Consider the following 18602-nt stretch of genomic DNA (forward strand, 5'->3'; position numbering starts at 1 on the left):
GTATGATGCAGCAACAGGAGATGCTTTACCGTGATGCACCCACAGCTGATGCAACGTGGAGTTCTGGCGCTGACATCCCCATTCAGGGTGGTTGCAGATTGTACCAAGAGACTATATACAATACCTAGAAAGGGACTTGGCTGAGATCCACCCACCCAACCCTCTTGTGGTTAAGGAATGTGTATCTCCTGCTGAGGTGTCAGCCAGAGTGGAGACATTCCACCAGATCCACTACTCATGGCTCAGCACTCAAGGCTTACCCTTGCCGGTGCCTTACCATGTGATCTGCCCCGTCCCTCTACCCTCCCTCGTTCAACCTGTGATACGACTGCCACTCACACGAGATATTTCCAGCTACCTCTTGCTGTTGACACTGAGTTTAGAACCACAAAGCTCAAAGCCTACTCTTGTGTCACTTCTCAAAATTCTAGTGGATGTGAAGAATGAGAAAGAGATACCTCCTAAACATAAGCAGCGATGGGGGTTGCTCTCACAGCTGAAGTTTCCAACCCTTCAGCATATTTAAACGGTACTCGATGCTTCTTAGTCTGGTTCCTCATTCTGTTTATAGGAAAGAATATTTCATGAGTAATGATACGATTCTATTCTTACACAACATCCACTGGGGTTTTCATTTCCTTTATTTGCTCAAGTTTTTCCTTTATGAAGTTTTTCTAATGAAAACGCGGCAAGAAGCCCTGTAAACTGAAAGAAAAGTTCAAGCTGGATGAACAGGGTTAAACGAAGATCATTTCCAAATTACACAAAAGTTATCAACTGGAAAGAAGCTGTGACTAGACAGAGAGCCGAGTACTCAGCATCACACCTGTCCTGTTCTCCTGGGAAGTGAAGAAACGAACATTTGTGCTATCTGAGGGTCATTTCTCAAAATAAAGTGGCTCATTTAGGTAAGAAACATGAAACTTTGTTTGCTACAGAATAGGTTTCATAAATGAAAAAGAATTAAGTAAGCAAATGAAGAAGACCACATACATCGACAAAATGGGAGAGACACAGGTGTGAATGGTATAAATACCTATCCTGACATGTACATTTGTAAAATATGGGATATGAATTATATCTTATTTTACATGAACTATATATACTTATATGCACTTCCATATAAATGTCTGTGTGTATACAGGTGAATGAAGGGAATGAACACATGCATAGCCTTCCTAGTAGTTGGTGTCATTTGAAAACTTATGCCACTCATACAGGCAGACTTGTTGCTTAATGAAGAGCTGACTCCAAGCCAGGTCTGGTAATCCACACATAGCACCTCCAATGCTTCCAAATCCATTTGTCACATTCTAAACAGCACCCCACAGACCTATGTGTATTTTCTCAGTTGCTTGAGATCTCCTAGTACCAATATGCCATTTGGATCTTAGGACCCTATACTGTGAATAGCACAGGCTCCACCCCTCCCCTCCTCCACTGATTCTCTTCAGAGCACTTTCCAACTATCTATCCCATCGTGAGGTTGACCAGATGCCTTAAATAAGCCTGGTCTCCATACCTCCATGATTGCCTAGGCCTGTAGCCAGGCCTTGTTACAAGCACGTGTCTGTGAACAGATCAGTCCACTGGACTCAGATTTAGCTTCCAGAGTGGTGCTGACATTCTGATTTGACTCAGTCACACTGGACATAAGGTACTTCAGGACTCTGAATTTATTATCTACCTCAGCTTGGACCTGCCATTATATGTCTCTCAGTGTTCCCAAGACAATACTGTCTCCCATCTATAGACCCCTAGTGGAGTGTAATCAGTTCTCTCTCTCTCTCTCTCTTTCTCTCTCTCTCCCTCTCCCATTGCTACTCTAAATCTGATCCACTCTTCCCCCATCCCCACCTATGACAGGCTCCTTGTCACATTAGGTGTTCAGGAGTGGCCTCCAACTCTAAGGTGTTTAAAGACTTGCTCCACAGTGCGCATGGCCATGGATCTTTACAATGCATGTCCCCTCATCATTTTCCCAGACTGGTCTTTTCACAGCAATGTGAAAACTCTTCTTGATGGGCTCTGAGGATCCTCTCCTACTGTCAACATTGAAAGAGATCTCTAGGAATGCAGTGATATAACCTGCATCCCAGAGAAGATGTGGTTGAAAACATACATTATTCCACATTTGTAGTTCATAGTTCAAATGTTGATAGTGAGCTCAACATGGGCAGAAAATGAATTTGCCTTTGCATTTTTCTGCACAGGTGCATTCATGATCATCAACAGAGCAGCCAAGTGACAATCAATAATAAAGTTCTTGGAAGCCACTGTTCCAGGGCAGCACCATAGAGGACTGGGTGCTATGAGCTATGACACGACCAGACTAAATGAGTAGTTGTCGGGGATCTGAAGAGAGATTCAACACACACAGGCACTGAGAGCTACACTGTGAGTGATAGTGCAATTTCACCTCTCCTTCGTGGAAGATGTTCCTCAGGAGCAGCACATTCAACACCGAAGAACACAGAGACATCATCCTTCTTAAGGATTTTCCTTAGCATGTGTTAACAATACATAATGATGGGGCTTCGTTGTGACGTTTTTGTATGTGTATAGAATGGATTTTGATCAGATTCACCCTTTCTTGTTTCCCTCTTACCTGCAGTGATGCCCTTCCTCTTCCCAACTACCTTTCTGACTTTCATTCATGTCTCCGTGTGTGTGTGTGTGTGTGTGTGTGTGTGTGTGTGTGTGTTTTCCATTAGGGTTATTTAAAGAACTGTGGGTGGGAGTCTGATCACAGAAGCATGTGTACCTTACCACCACTAAAGAAAATGTCTCTTCCCTGTGCATCATACATCCTTATAGAGGAATGGGGACTCATGAGCCCCTCCTCCTTCCATGATGAGTTGTTGACAGATCCGGTCTTCCGCAGGTAATCACAACTCCTTTGAGTAAGAGAAGGCAGTAGTCATGCCCTGCCCGGAAGTCAACTTTCCACACCCCTCCTCCCTCTGGCTCTCACACTGTTCCCACCCCTTCTTCTGCAATGTTCCCTGAGACTTTGGAGGAGGGATGTGTGGTAGATGCCCCATGGAAAGAGAAGTCATTCTTGAGCCTGCATAGAAAGCTATGGTGCCTGGAGATGACACAGAATTTTCTCAAGCACTGACTAAATAATAAGCTGATGTGCAAGTATCACCTCTTGTCATCCTGAATCGTACTGACAAATGACTGGACCACACAAATCTATGGTTATTATCTTTTTAACAAAATTGTCTATATAGACAGGGCAGTCATTTACATATTTATATATAATAATACATATTATTTTCTCTGCTCCAGGGCCTTACCTCCTAAAGTTTCCACCACCTACTGGCTCTATGGGCTATGCCAAGCTTTTAAAAAGACCCGAACATGGGTCTTTGGGTGACATCCAGGTATAAACTACAGCATGCCCATCTCTAGACCAATTGTTCATATCTCTAGATCCCTAATCAGAGACTTCCAGTGTCCTAATCCTACCCCATCCAGGCAAAGGAAACATTTTTTAAGGGGCATGTAATTTCTCCTTAAGTCCCTTTAAATCTGCCTATCGCTTTTATATATGAAAAATATTTATCTTTAAAACTTCTGAAATTTTGTCTGCGGACATGTTGAAGGATTCCTTTTCTAGAAGACTATTTTAGCTCCTTTTACTGACTCTGTGTTAAAACAGAGACATCAACGGTGTGTGCCATGATCTGTACTTGACCTAACTGGGGCAAAAGGGAATGAGGAAATGACAGACAGGCACACCAAAAGCTGGGATGAGGTAACCTGTGCACTCCATGGAGAGGCACTAAGAGCAGCCTAGAAACTCAGTGTGTTTATTCTATAAGGCAGGAGTGAGGCCGGTTCCAGGCTGGTTAACTCATTTCAGTAGGAGGTCTCCGTAGGAACTCAGCCACAGGTTGCAGTCACCCTGGAGAAGGAAACTGATGTGGATGCTTTGTGCACACACTGTCAATGGCTGACCTCTGACCAGAAGAAGTCTTACTATTCCTCTGAGCCTGGCTCAGGAGAAAGCCTTGCCATTCCATGGCCATGCTCGTGGCAATAACACAGTCACTCAGGATTTTATCTTGCACTTCTCTTTTTCCTTTGCTTTTTACTCTTTTCATTCCTTCCCTTTTCTTTTTGGCCTCTCTTCTTGTTTTCTTAGTTGGCTTGGTTTGGATTTGACTCTTGGATTCGATATTTCTCCTGTTTGAAACCAAATCAAGGTCTGATTTTAATTCATGCGGAAGAAACATATGGTTTGGTCTCTCATCTGTCATGGGGTCTCTATCAGCGTTTCTTAATCCCTAAAAAGTACAAAGGTAATGTCCCCTTTGCCAGCTGGTAAGTCAGACTCCACTGGGGCATCACACCATCACCCTCTACCATCATAGAACACGAGTCTTCTCATCCTCCTAAGCAGAGGAATGACGGCAGAGCCTTTGAGAGCCATTTAACACTCACATACAAGAGAAGATGCTTAGATGCAGCAGTTTGAGATTTTGCATGCTAAAATACGGAGCTTTCTTCATTGCACTAGATTGAACTTAAATTATTTCACAAGATGCTGGTGAGAAGCTACAGTTTGACGATCAACATCAACCCAGTCACTTCTGGTTGATGCTAGTCCCCATGGGAAGAACCACCTGTCACTTCAGGACACTCCTTTCTTCTTATCCCTTCGACTTCTTTTCCTACCCCTCTATGGTGAGCCAAGTCAGGAGAAGAAGTCTATGAAACTTTCTGGCATTGAGCAATGGGCAACAGGTATCAGACCAAGACTGTCAGTTCAATGAGTAGGAGAACATTGACATCAGCCGATCAGAACAGATGGTGACTGACGACTTGTGGGCTCACTGGTAAGTATTCACAGAGAGCAGCCCTGCCCATTAGCTCCATTCCATGCTGGCTTCGGTTATCTGTTGCCATGGCATCCTCTACTTCCTGTTCTCTTTCCAGATAGATGGTTTCAAGGTCACACAAATGAGTCCAGAGGTTTTGGGACTGTTTGACTTCTACAGATAAGAGAGGAAAAACAGAAGGCAAGGATTCATATTTGCAGTCATTGAGAATTTCATGTGTTGGAAAGTGGAAACTCCCAAAGGCCACAGTCATCTCATTCATCCCAGGGAGATGTCTCTGGCCTCTAGAATGTCTCAGGGGCTTCAGGCCTATGGGATATTGCTTCTGACTTTCTCAGCCCAAACCTTTCTGTTGCCTTGTTTTCTGCTGAGTGGGGCCTCACTTTAACAGACTTATGTACAAGGACTGCTTGGGCTATATCAGGAAGGCTTGCATAAGGCCTTAAATCCGCCCTGAGCTTTGGTCCCCAGAGGCCACAAGGACAAGGAATGGGGGGAGGGTGTGCCAAGTATTCACCAGCCTCTAACCTCAGTTCCTCCTTCTGGATGCCTGCTATTCAAACCCACCTCTCTCAGCTAGTCCCTCCCACTCCACGGTTTAGCATGAACTCTCTGCGCCGACAACCCAACTCCTACCTCTCAGAGTCCAAGCCCTTCCAGGAAGCCTCATCTTTTGAGAGTGCTGTCACCCTTAAGGACTTTAAGAAATAAATTCAGAAACTCACTTGGCTTCTCATCAGTGGTGCTAATTTCCCCACAAATCATGAATCCCACTGAAATAAGTAAGGACATTAAACTATGCACTGCATGCATCCTGGAAGAGGTTCTTCCAAAACCCAGGACCGAGCTGTGTGCCCCCAAAACCACTTAACCAGGGCTGGTTCGGTAGATTGGGCAGGTGCCCTGGTGGCCAAGCCTGACGACCTGAGTTTTTGAACCCCAGAACCTACGTTGTGAAAAGGAACCAGCTCCTGCAAGCTGTCCTTTTACCTCCGTGCATGTATCAGGGTATACCCTTCCACCTTCAATCAATAGTCTCTGGAAGAAGACTGACTGAAAAGGTTGTCTGGTCTCCTAGTAACAGAGACATCATCATCTTTATCTGTTTTATAGGCGGTCAAATGTAGCATGTCACCTTGACTGATCTTCACTTAATCTTTCAGCCAGAGCATCCAACAAGGCTGAACCAAAGGGAAAAAAAAAATGGTTGGTACTTATATTTGTATAGCATCTGACTAAGTACAATAAACTGGGTCTTTGATCTCACTTGACCATGAAAATAAGCCCTGCACTAAGTGAGGCAGACGTTATTATCAGCCCTCTTGTATAGTTAATAAAACTGATGCTCAGAAAGATTGTGTCTCAAGAGAGGTCACACAGCTAATAAGCAATATTCTGGGACAGACACAAATCCAGTTATTCTGATTCCAAATCCTTCTCTCTTTCCACCAAAGCACAGTAGCACATCCAATTACAAAAAAAAAAAATGCATTGGGCAACTATGGCAATCCCCTTGTGAGACCATTCTTTTTTTTTAATTAATTTTTTTTCATTTATTTTACCCACTGACCATAGTTTTCCCTCCTTCCTCTCCTCCCATTCCCTCTCCCAGCCTCCCATCTACCCCCTCCCCATCCACCCCTCCTCCATCTCTATTCAGAAAGGAGCAGGCCTCCCATGGGTTGAGGCAGGACAAGCTCCTCCCTCGCTGCATCAAGGTTGGATGAAGCAAGCAAGTACAGAGATTGAGTTCCCGAAAGTCAGTTCAAGAGCCAGGACATGTCCTGATCCCACTGCTAGGAGTCCCACAAACAGACCAAGCTACACAACTGTCACACACATGCAGAGGGCCTAGGTTGGTCCCATGCAGGATCCCTAGCTGTTGGTTCAGAGTCCATGAGCTCAAGTCAGCTGGTAAGACCATTCTTACCTACCAAAAAATTATCATTTTCTTTTTACACGTATAGTGAAGCCTAGAGAAGAGTGCTTCTACTTGTGTGTCTGCAGCTGCTTGGTCTCCTTGCGTGAGACAATATGGCTAATTCTGAACAAGGGATTGTGGACAAATCCATGCCTGGTACACTTGGATCTACAGGATGGAATTATTGTCATAGTCTACCAAGATGCTGCTCTCATCTCATTGACTCCCCAAACCCAAAGGAGCCAGGGGGAACATACTATAGAAAGTAAGTAGACATGCTCAAGGGACCACTGTAGTGGGTAGCTGCTCCAGCTTTGACCTGGAAGTACTACCCCCATTAGGTAACTGTCATGCCTACAAGGTGGGGCTGCAATGGGAGCCCTTAAGACCCGAGATCCAGATGTGCCAGTTCCTGGATCCTGGATGCTGGAGGTAGATCGAGCAGAGTTCTCCAGAGAACACCGCCAGACTGTGCTACACCTTTCCCTTCACTTGTAAGTTACCCCACAAAACAAACCTCCCTTTTAACTATGTGGAGTTGCCTTAATACTACAACCAATAGCCCATGATATGAATGAAAAATGAACTTTGCATGGGAACACTCTGATATCACACTGGGGATTTCTCCTATCTATTCAAAGGGCAAAGAAAACACTACATGCCAGTGCCTCGGAGACAGTTGCAATAAATATCTAACAGTGAAAACTCTTTCTTAATGGCCTAGAGATTCAAGAAAAATCATAGGCTAGTCAAGGATACATGTCCTCCACATACTTCATTTAACACTAAGTGGTACCTGTGTAGGGTAGGGGTCAGACCTCCAAAAGATGAAATGTGCTTGAGAGTTCTCCTTGAAGAACAAAAAAATGAAGTACAAAAGTAAATATTTATTGAGCATTCAAAAAGAAATCCCAACAAACTGCAAACTGTAAAAGCTGACAAATGCTACAATACAACAAATTCCAAAATAATAACCTATTTTTAGATGTATTTACTTTTAATTTATGTGTACAAATGTTTTGCCTGCATGTATGTAAATACACCACATGGATATTTGTGTCTGGTTCTTGCAGAGACCAGAAGAGAGCACTGGATCCCTTGGAACTGTAGTTACAGATGGTTGTAAGCTACCATGTGGCCACTAGGAATAGAACTCTGATTCTCTAAAACAGTGATTCTAAACCTGTGGGTCATAACCCCTTTGAGGGTCACATATCAGATATTTACATGATGATTCATAACAGTAGCAACATTACAGTTTGCAGTAGCAATGAAAATAATTTTATGGTTGGGGGTCACCCCAACATGAGGAGCTGTATTAAAGAGCCACAGCATTAGGAAGGTTGAGAACCACTGCTCTACAAGATCAGTGAGCATTCTTAACCACTCAACTATCTCTCTAGCCCCAATATATTTTTACTAACTACCTGAAATACCTAGGTGATATTTATTCTACTTTTTGCTCTTTCCATGATTATAATTTTATAATTTTAATGGAGAGAACTGGAAGAAGAAGAAGAATGTCTTCCTTCTAACAGTTGCTGGAAACCTGTGTCTTTATTAATGGCATACAGTCTATAGTTTGGGGGCAAATTGAAGTCAAGTTCCTGCCACTGACCTGGAGGATTTGGGAGAGTTCTACATGCACCATCTTCCAACTCTGTCTCCAATCTTGCTTCTCCTTGGCTCCCACCTAGTGCTCAGAGCCTTAAACACATAAGTGTGAAGACAGACCCTCTGTGCCCAATTTCTGTGTCACTATTCCAGGTCTCAACACACTGGGCAGTGGAAATTTCCCTGGAAGATATGCCAGTACATAACTAGAGATAACACAGAAATGGCCAAAAACATAAACTTACATCCCGTCATCTCTATACTAAATCTATTTCCAGTTGCTCTCCAGTGTGGTAGGTTCAGACAAAGCCAGTCAGCCCATGGCTTTCTCACACCACCCGGAATGAGGAGTGGTAACAGTGGGAAGCTGAAGAAGTTGTGAACTTAGCTGCTCCCAAATAAAGCATCTAGAAGTTTTCTTTAGGAGCCAATGTTTTATTAAGTCTAGACTGCCTCTTAAGCCCACAGGATCATGGATTAGAGGTTTGGATGCCCCACTCTCAAACTGATCATCAGGGAATCCTGGATTGGCTTTGTTATCATTTCTGTTGAAAAATCCACCTTTTATGATGATTTTATCAGGAAAAAGTTCTTCTTGAACTGAGTCCAATAATCTCGATCACCATCAGTCCTTCCGTCTCTTCCTGAATATGTCTCTCTCTCTCTCCCCCTTCCCCCTCCCCCATCTCTGTGTGTTTGTGTGTGTGCAGCACAGTCCAGGAAATATCAGTAACTTTGACTTTAGCGACTGTCCTCAGGAGGCAAGAGTTTGCAACAGCTTTCCCAAGGGGCATGGGAAAGAGATGTCCAATAAGGACAGGGAGGCTTCGAACAGGAACATCAAGTCACATATAAAACTTGGAATCTTGAAACAGCTCAGGTGTATCCAACTGGAAAGACAGCTGAGACTATCACTTAGAAAGACTAGAAAGCGGGTCAAAGTGTCTGGGAAAAGTCCACGAGGAAGAAACGCGATTGGTTAATCTCAAATGAAGACAGAGGCTTTGTCGGCTGCCAGCTCGGCTCCATCACAGAGCTCGCTAGGCACAAGGTAAGGGCTAATGTTTAGGGCTTGAATGAAAGCAGGGAAGGAAGTGGGAGAGGAGAATGGGTTGCCTTTGCCTTAAACCACAAGTCAGGCTCTTCACTTCCTCACCTTTAAAATGAGGATTAAAAGGAGCCCCTCCCTCGGAAAGGAGGTTTGAAGATTATGTGAGTTGATATAAACAAATCATTCATGAGGAAAACTGGTATTCAATAACTAGAGTTATTACAATGACTGAGCTTCCCTTTGTCTGTCAGTCGGAGCATTCAATAACAGAGGGTATTGTTGCTGATGAGAAGGGAGAATGATTGGTGGGAAATCTGTCCAAGGCCCTGAGATATCTATCCTAAACATCCACTTTCATGGGAGACGCAGAGGACCTCAGACTTGACTCATGGGCAGGAATGGGAGGAAGAGGGTGCCCCGTGACGTGGCAGGAAGACCCATCTCAAGCCCCAGCTGGGTAAATGCAATCAATAACATCCTGTCAGGAACTTTTTGTGGTCTCATGTAAATTTAGGCTACCTGAATAAAAGATAAAAACTGTCATTTCCTTTCTCATCACGTAGCATGATGATTTATCTATTCCTTTGAAAGAACCAAACCGTACCAAAAAACAATCACTTATACTTCCCTGGTTATGTCTGTCCATTGTGGAACTAGGGGAGAATGGTGCAAGACGCCGGGTATTTTTAGGACTGTGGCAGAGAGGAACCCTACAGAAAATGGATGTGATTAATTCAGTGGGAAGGGCAAGGCCTCATAAGTACTTTTAAGGTAGTCTATAAGGGAAACAAGTGTCATGGGTTGTTTAATCAACTCTACCCTGCAGGGATGATTGTGTTTTCCAGTTAACTGCCACAAAACAGTAGTGAATGGACAGCTGTGCTCTGGACAGAGCACCCCCAAATGCTTGCAGTCAGTGCATGGGGCCTTTAAAACTTTGAACTTGACTTGGGAGGTTCATAGAAACTTTCCCTTCTCAAAAAATACTGTTTATTGTTTATTTATCAAACCCACAATCTTCCAAGATATTCGGGCTCACAAAAGGCAGTGTGGAAAATGGCTGGGGAAAGAACTGAGGGCTGTTTTTCACATCTCGGCAAGTCCTCGTGATGAATGAGTCCTTGGGAACGGGGTAAGGCTGGGGTCTGGCCTTGTGAACCATGCTCTGCATGAAAGACCAATTCACAGCTTGTCTCTAAGTCCTGACAATCTGATCTTTCTCTGAGAAGCAGAGCGTGTTACATCCAACCCTGTGTATATTGAAACCCCCAATAGGACAGACAGCGGAAAGCAGTGTGGAGACCCCTAAAGCCACTGAGACAGAGCGATAATGGCATTCTTACTTGGGCTCAGCCAGAAAGCTCCTCTGATCTTCAGATGAAAGCAAAGATTGACGCTGTCTAGACCTTCAAGGCCTCACTGCCCCACACCTGAGATCTTACAGTGATCAATAAGGAAGGGTGAGCATTGTCTCTCCTCACGTCTCAGGCTCATTGTTGAAAATTCTACATTTCAGCTCATTTGTATAAATGATGCCGTCTTTCTAGTCTGACGGGGTCCTGTTTTACAGCAGTCTGTACTTACTTACCACACAGGCTAATAGTGACTAAAGATTAAAATTATATCCACTCAAATGCCAATCATCAAGTACCAAGCACACAGATCTTGTCTCATGAACTGAAACAAACCTTAAGTAAGAACTGGGCTTACAAAAATTAGGATCAGGAATAAGTCATATGCCCTAAGTGAGTCTGAGTTTCTTCAACTACAGAGGGCTGAGACTCTATCTACACCTTGTGACAGAGCCATGGGAAACTGTGAGATCAGTCATTGGCTCGGGACCAAAGAAACAGTAGTAGCTCAACAAATACAATTATTGTTGTTTTAATTACGTTTTGTTGTTGGGGGGACCATGTGTGTGCCATGGAGAGAGTATGGAGGCTAGAGGACAACTTACTGAGTCGGCTTTCTCTCTCTACCACATGGGTTCCAGTTATTGAAGTCAGGATGTCACTGCTCCCAACCCCAATCTGCTGAACCATCTCTCTGGCCCACACTTACTACTGCTATGGTCAATCTGAAGATTTTCTAAGAATTCAACAGATAGCACAGATCTAAGATCTATTACTGAAGGCCCAAACCTTAGTTGTGTGATTTAGACAAAGCAACCAGACTCAGTTTCTTCAGCCATTGATTAAGACAGTAGCTGCACTGTGGTACAATATGAACTTACAACTGAACCCCCGCCCCCCCCAAAAAGGACTTTTTTTCTATTTAAAAGCACCAAATATGGTAATATTAATACCATTATTATTGCTGGTACCATTAAAATGGCCACATTACCTTTATATTCTGGGTGGTATTTTCCTCTATATACTTCTGGTCTGATGCATCCAGCTGTAATCTGCTTGTGTTGGGGAGCTGGGGCAGGGCGACAAGATCAAACTATGCTGTTCATATGGTCATCTCCAGACTAAGATTTTAGCCATTCTAGATACGGTATGGCCAGTGCTGCTGTGTGACTTAGCTATTTCTCCTCCTCTAAACATCAGAAGAGAAAGTCCACAGCTGAGCAGCTAAGCTCCACCCTTCAATTCCCTGCTGCCCTTGTTACTGTCTCGGGCCTTTTCTCCATGTACCTTGTCTCCAGCAGTCTTTGTTTGGTGAGGATTGGTACAATAAGCCATCCTAGCCGTGACACATGTTCCCTGACTCCAGCAGGTACCTGAAGCTGCAGCCGGTACCAGACCCGTTATAGACTACGGTTCTTATGTATATGTACCTATGATGAAGCTGGATTTGTAGATTAGCACAGAAAGACGTCAGCAGTGATAGTAAAATGGAGTAATTGCTACATGTACTATGACAAAGATTATGTGAACGTCCTCTCTCTATCTCGATACTGTACTGTAGTCACCCTTCTTGTGATAATCTGAGATGATACAACGCTTACATAATGAGGTGATGTGAGGATAAAGCTGTGACCACACGTTAGGCTACTACGAAAGGGTTCCTGGAACTCAAACCAAGCAACACATGACAGTTGATGTGATAGCCAAGTCACTACAGGGAGGGAGCATGTAGAGTGTGACATGCTGGAAAGGGCATAGTTCATATCCAGTGCTGGACAGAGTAGGATAAAAAGAACTACTATAGTTCAACTACCTTTGAAACTGCTATATTACCTCCCACTCCTTCTCTTCACAAATTATTGCTTAATTCTAACCTCTGACATCTTTTTTCTTAACTACCTGTCTGAACTTAGCAAAATGATTGCCTCGCAAAATGATGGAGAATCCTAAGTTTCTCTGTCTGTCGAATAAGATAACTTCATAATGGTAATTATGGCAATTATAACAGCAATTACAGTAACTAACACCGAAAACATACAGTGTCCCAAGCATTGCACGAAGGACTTTGCAAACACTTCATTTCATCCTCTCGATGGGGCTTCGGTCAATCGCTTTCATCTAGAGACAAGGGAGTCACAGCACAGAAGGAAACAACTTGCCTAGGAAGACTTTTGCCCAAGTTTGTGGTTAACTGAGGCAGGATCCTGACCAAAGGCCACAGTACCTCAATATCTATAAAACCTCTGGTCTTTGTCCCTAAAACCAATGTTTTGAGTTTGACTTTGGAATGTCAAGGGCTTCATAGACGAGTCTATTGCCAATCCTGAGACACTGACATGTAGGTTGTCTATATAATTAAGCTCTCCCTCTTTATGAACCACACCCATTTGTAACATGTATTATTACCACTTAGAGTAATAAAATAACTCCTATTCATAAATATTCAGCCTCCCAAGGTCATCCTGAGGATACAGACATTTGCTTGCTGTTAGCATGGACAGCTTAACCATCTGGTACAACAGGTGGTCAACATCCCACAAAACTTTCAGAGTACACAGAAAATGTTTTCAAATAAGAAGAAAGCAGTGAATTTTCATGAGAAAGGAAATATTGTGACAGATAATGATGCCATTTGTTTGTTAAATAACCCAAAGGTGCAGATATTAATATATTTACTTTCATGGGAACAGGGCCATCATGGCAAACCCATCCAGGGCCCCTGAAAGTCCAAATGTGTCTGTCCCACCTGTTGGCAATGCATGGCTCATAGGCCCTCTCTGTGCTCAGGTGATGTCTCCACTATCACACTGCTTCAGCTTTGCAACCTAGGGCTGCATCCTGTGAGTTCCAAGTGCACCAAGGAAGCCAGAAGGTCACTAAAGCTTTATCATGTAGATAGTGCAGACAGACAGACAGGCAGACAGACAGACAGACAAGGCCCCGGTGTGAGAGAGGTCATTTCCTCCTCAGTCTCAGTGTGATGAGGCAACATGGGCATCCTGTGACATCTCTATCACTCATCAGATGAAGGCTTTCTGGCTACAAACTATCTAGCCATGAGAACACGGCCCTCAGCAAAAGGATATTACCGAGAGGAGATACCAAGTGGCAAGAAGCTGCGTCTTAGCCTCAGAACAGTGAGTGACCTGAAATCTGAGTTTCTAGGAAACATAACTGTCCCAGGGAGCAATGACAGCTCTAGGTAGCCTGGAGTCAAGCTACAGGCAAAGAATCCCCCTAAAATGAGCCTGATTTGTGTCCATTCCCTTCCCCAAGTCCACGATCTGAGCTCTTTTCAGTACGTTCAGAACCGCAATGTCAATACGAAATACTAGAAAGCTGGGGGCAGAGGGCAGGTGCCCTTTGACCCCAGCGGCCTCAGTGGGGACTTGAGCTTTTGACCTGTTTGAACTTGAATCACCTGTATCTCCAAGTCCATCCTGTGGGTAATGAATACAATATCCTTTCAGCCTCTTGGTTCACAGGAGAAAGGAAACAGTCCACTGCTTTTCTAACCTCACTTTCCTAGTGTAAGAATGAACATTGAAAACGGAGGCTGGAAGCACAGGCCTCGCGGTGGAAGAGCATCCCGGGACTCGGGCTACAGGGACAGGCACAGACACACTTCGGCAAACAGAGGTGGGGCCACTCGGCCAGTTCTCATCCCAAACCTAGTGTAGCCCTGTCCTTGAACCCAGTGAAAGAAAACCTTCTCAGCCAGACCCTGTGCTGCCAAAGGGAGTGAGGGGCACGTTAGACCTTCAGGGGCACTGAGTGGTGGTGCTTGCATGGCCCCATCCTTCACAATACTCTATGAATAATCTATTCATGGCTATGCTGGGATACATAATATAATACAGATAATAACTGTCCTATTATCTACCACATGTTCTTCCACCTGAAAGTTCATGTCTTTTTCTTTTTGATTGCAAAAAAAATGAATCCTTTTCATGGGGACCCTAAATGTTTTGTACCATGTAGGTAGTATCCCTGCTGTCCAGGGTAGATATGGTGGCCGTGATACCAGAAAACAAGAGAAGTGGGAAAACGTGTGACAGCAGTCACTTTCTCGACTGCAAGAGAGATTTCCTTGTGCCCACAAGGCTAAAAGGGCAACAACAACAAAATTATTATTTTTTTTTTAATATTCTGTTCTGTTCATCCACTAATTTGGTCAAAAATAGCTCTGGGGTTTGTTCGGCACAATTTGACCTTCATAATCACACAGATGATTATGGGGTCCCATTAGAACTTTCAAAGCACTTTGTACAAAAGGGGCCCTCAGACAGTCTACTATAATAAAAACAAGCTCATAAAAGTCCCACACATTTCGCATAGGCCTTTGATAACCCATCGCACAATAATGACCTTGAGTAACTCACAGCCTGTACCACATTTTAACCAGTCGTTTAGAGGAAAAGAGTTGTTTTTTTTTTTTTTTTTTTAATCTTATTATCTCTGTCTAGTCACCCAGAGCCTTACAAGGAAAAATAAATCTGCTTATGAAAAGATCTGTGAATCATCAGAAATGACCCCTTTCTTTGCTGGCGTCTTCTTCTAGGCAGGTATGTCAAGAAACATGATGGTAACCTGGTCTCCTACGCCTGACCTCAACCAATCTGTCTGGAATCCTTCATCCCTTCTTCTCTCTGGCCTCAGTCTCTCTTCAGTAAGGCCAGTGGCTTAGCCTCAAGTCAACAGAGATAGCCTAAAATCTATACATGTGTTCTAGGGCCTCTTGAGGAGCCAAAAAGGGAGGCATACCCATCTGCCCTCAAGCAGAGCAGACCCCTCAGGTGTTCAGAAGCAACAGTCTTGATGATCTTTCAAAGTTGGGGGAAAGGCCATCATGTGAGATGGTTTCTCAAAATAATATTCATTTGAGCATGTTACATATCTATAGCTGCCGTTAGCCTGCCTTGGTGAGTTTCTTTCAGACTGGCCAGTCACTAGGGATATGAAGGGATCTTTCCTAACCTACAGCAATCCACGAGTTAATAGGGATTATGTTACCCTAGTTCATAGACAAGAACATTGTGACAAAGCCAGATAGAAACAGGAAATCTTACCATGGAAACAGGAGGGGAGTAGTAGTGGAGAGATCAGAGTAGACTGTGTGCCTAGTAGGAATTTGAAGAGCAGGATGAATGGAAAACTCAGCCTTGATGGGCACTCAAGAATCCCAGATGAGGGCACTGGGGGTCCTCATTGACCATCCTTTGCATGTCCATTATGATCCATAGAGGACTAAGAATGTCCCCATCTGCCATCTGCAAGACAGATGCTTGGAGAGGCTGAATGGTGACCCAGGATCATGCCAGTCACTGAGACCAGAGTCAAGGAAGGAGAGGTGCCAAAGGAGGAAACGAAACAGAAGATCAAATTTTCTGACACCATTTCCTATTTTGGTCCCGTCACATGAACACTGATCCATTTCTACAGCAGCCTGGCGCTGTGAAGACAGCAAAGAGCAGGTCAATAACCTACCAGGAGTTGGTAGCCGCAAAAGCGTGTGTGTAGACATAGTGGAGCTGTTCACCCAGACCCAAAGTAGGAACGCTTCTCCACTTTGTGATAGCTAGATACGTCCTTGCTTTGGCTGTGACCTCCAATCTGAAGCTGAAGCGATGTGAGCTACTTCCAGGTGGGAGCTGTTGATTTACCAGAGAGTCTACCACTGTGTCCCTAGACCATGACAACTGGCAGTGTGATCCACAGAAGTTGCTTCAGCCTGGCTTCCTGGGACCCAGACAAACTGATAAGAGATATGTCACTTACAGAAGAAATGATTTTGCTTCTGTCTCTGGGAGCCTTGGGGGTGCTTGTTACCTCAGCATCACGTGACTCATCCTGAATAATGTAGTGACCATGCACGAAAGGAGGAGGATTAAGAAGCCAGTCTTGGGTCTGTCATCATCCACATTGATTCAGCAACTCCTCTAAAGAGAGTTTTTTTTTTTTCCTCCATTTTGAAACCCAGTAAAATGCATTTTGCTTGCCTACTATACCGTGACCAGCAGGCTTCCATTACCTGATTTAAGAGTATAAATGCAAATGAACTCCATTGATAGGACTTATTGTTAATCAAAACTCCCCTCAAAGTCATGCAGTATAAGATTATCAGCCTTGTAGACCCTCCTGGCACGTTTATTTTGAAGTCAATGTCTTAAACAATGATGACAAACCCAGGCAGAAGTGGAAAGGCAGGAGGAACTCACGGAGCTAGAAAAAACAGCTTTAAAGTTGCTTCCTCTGTCTCTCTCTGTCTCTCTCTGTCTCTGTCTCTCTGTCTCTCTGTCTCTCTGTCTCTCTGTCTCTCTCTCTCTCTCTCTCTCTCTCTCTCTGTCTGTCTCTCTCTCTCTCTCTCTCTCTCTCTCTCTCTCTCTCTCTCTCTCTCTCTCTCTGAGAACCATTGTCAATTTCTTTGACTTTCTAGGACCACACTATATTTTCAATTAACTCTCAATTTTGACCTTTTATCTTTGTGATTATTTAAAATACCATTGCATTTTAAATTGTAGTTCTTTGCTCTATATCCTAGTCTCCTCTGAATTCACGAAGCTAGGTTAAAAGCTACCGAGACAGACACACTACTGTGTACAGGGTATGGGCAGCTCCCTGTGCTTTGCCCAGACCTCTCAGAGTCTCAGAACCATCACGTGAGGTTAGCATTCCTGCTCAAGCTCTAACAGAGGAGGAAAGAGAGGCAGATTAGGGATTAGACACTCACTCAAACCTCACAGCCAGAAGCCTCTTGTCCCACACCCCAAACCTCAGGGAGAGCTTGCTGCTGAGGAACATATCCCTACTAAGTGGCTATAGCCTCTGAGGCCTCAGCCCCACATTTGTGTCCCTTGTAGCAGACAAGCAGGAAGAGGGCAGCTGTACAGGGCACCTGGGGACACAGACAGACAGACAGGACATAGAGGCCACCCACCCCTGAGAACAGACTGTGAGGTTGGAGGCGGCCAGCCAGAGCCCATTGTCCCCAGGCACTTTCTGTAGAGAAAGTTCCTAAAATAGCACTTGACCACACTGGGAAATGCAGGTATCCAGCGAGCCTGCATGCTGAGATTCTGGATACCACAGTAGCTCAAGCTTGGGAAAATGCAGCCAGGTCTGTCTGGGCCTGACTCTGTCAGTTGCTAGCTCTGTGAAGGCTGCTAAGCAGAACCTGGGCAGCAAACAGCAACTATGTCCCCAAACCAGGCTCCATTCTCCATGTTCCTGCTGTCTCACTCACTCAGCCCAAAGACAATTAGCCCTGCTGGCATCCTACATTTCAGAGCAGACAAGTGAGTTTTCCTAGATGACACAGTCGGGAAGTGAAAGAGCCAGAATTTAGCCGGGCAATTCCCTTTCCTTGTGCCTCAGTTTACTCCTCTATACAAATAAGAAAGTTGGCCCTGATGATCCCAAAACTCAATCCCAGATTTCCTGTCGGGCTTCCTCAGCCTGTTGCCATGTCCTTATTTGCACATTCACAGATACAGAGGCAAAGTGAGGTCTCCAGCCTTCACTCACTTCAGTCTGTGGGGTTCTGGCCTCGAACTCCCCTTTGTCCAGTGCTGCTCCAGCTGGCCAGAACGGAACAGACTCTGGTCCACACAGCCACCCTGTTTCCGCAGCTCCTTATTAGAGAGTGTGCGGCAACTCTTCTAGGAGATTAGCTTAAATGACAGAGACAATAATGAGAAAAAGACTGATGTCCATTCGCACCCCACCACCCTTTCCGCAATAAAATAAAGCAACTCTCCTCATCCTGGTAGGTGGATTTAAGACTCATGCATAGGCACTGTGGGATTAAGATCAAT

General features: G+C 44.3%; 1 long non-coding RNA gene across 1 annotated transcript; it reads right to left on the bottom strand.

The window, feature by feature from the left end:
* Positions 1 to 623: 623 nt before the first annotated feature.
* On the bottom strand, positions 624 to 18306 carry LOC128114639 (uncharacterized). Its single transcript, XR_008219847.1, has 2 exons — positions 15858 to 18306; positions 624 to 5003 (listed from the first exon to the last, which is right to left on the bottom strand). It is a non-coding gene; the product is annotated as an uncharacterized LOC128114639 (long non-coding RNA).
* Between the last annotated feature and the right edge of the window lie 296 nt (positions 18307 to 18602).

This window comes from Peromyscus californicus, unplaced genomic scaffold, assembly GCF_007827085.1.
Source record: "Peromyscus californicus insignis strain IS unplaced genomic scaffold, ASM782708v3 Scaffold_19__1_contigs__length_69161282, whole genome shotgun sequence".
In the NCBI taxonomy this organism is placed as follows: Eukaryota; Metazoa; Chordata; class Mammalia; order Rodentia; family Cricetidae; genus Peromyscus; species Peromyscus californicus.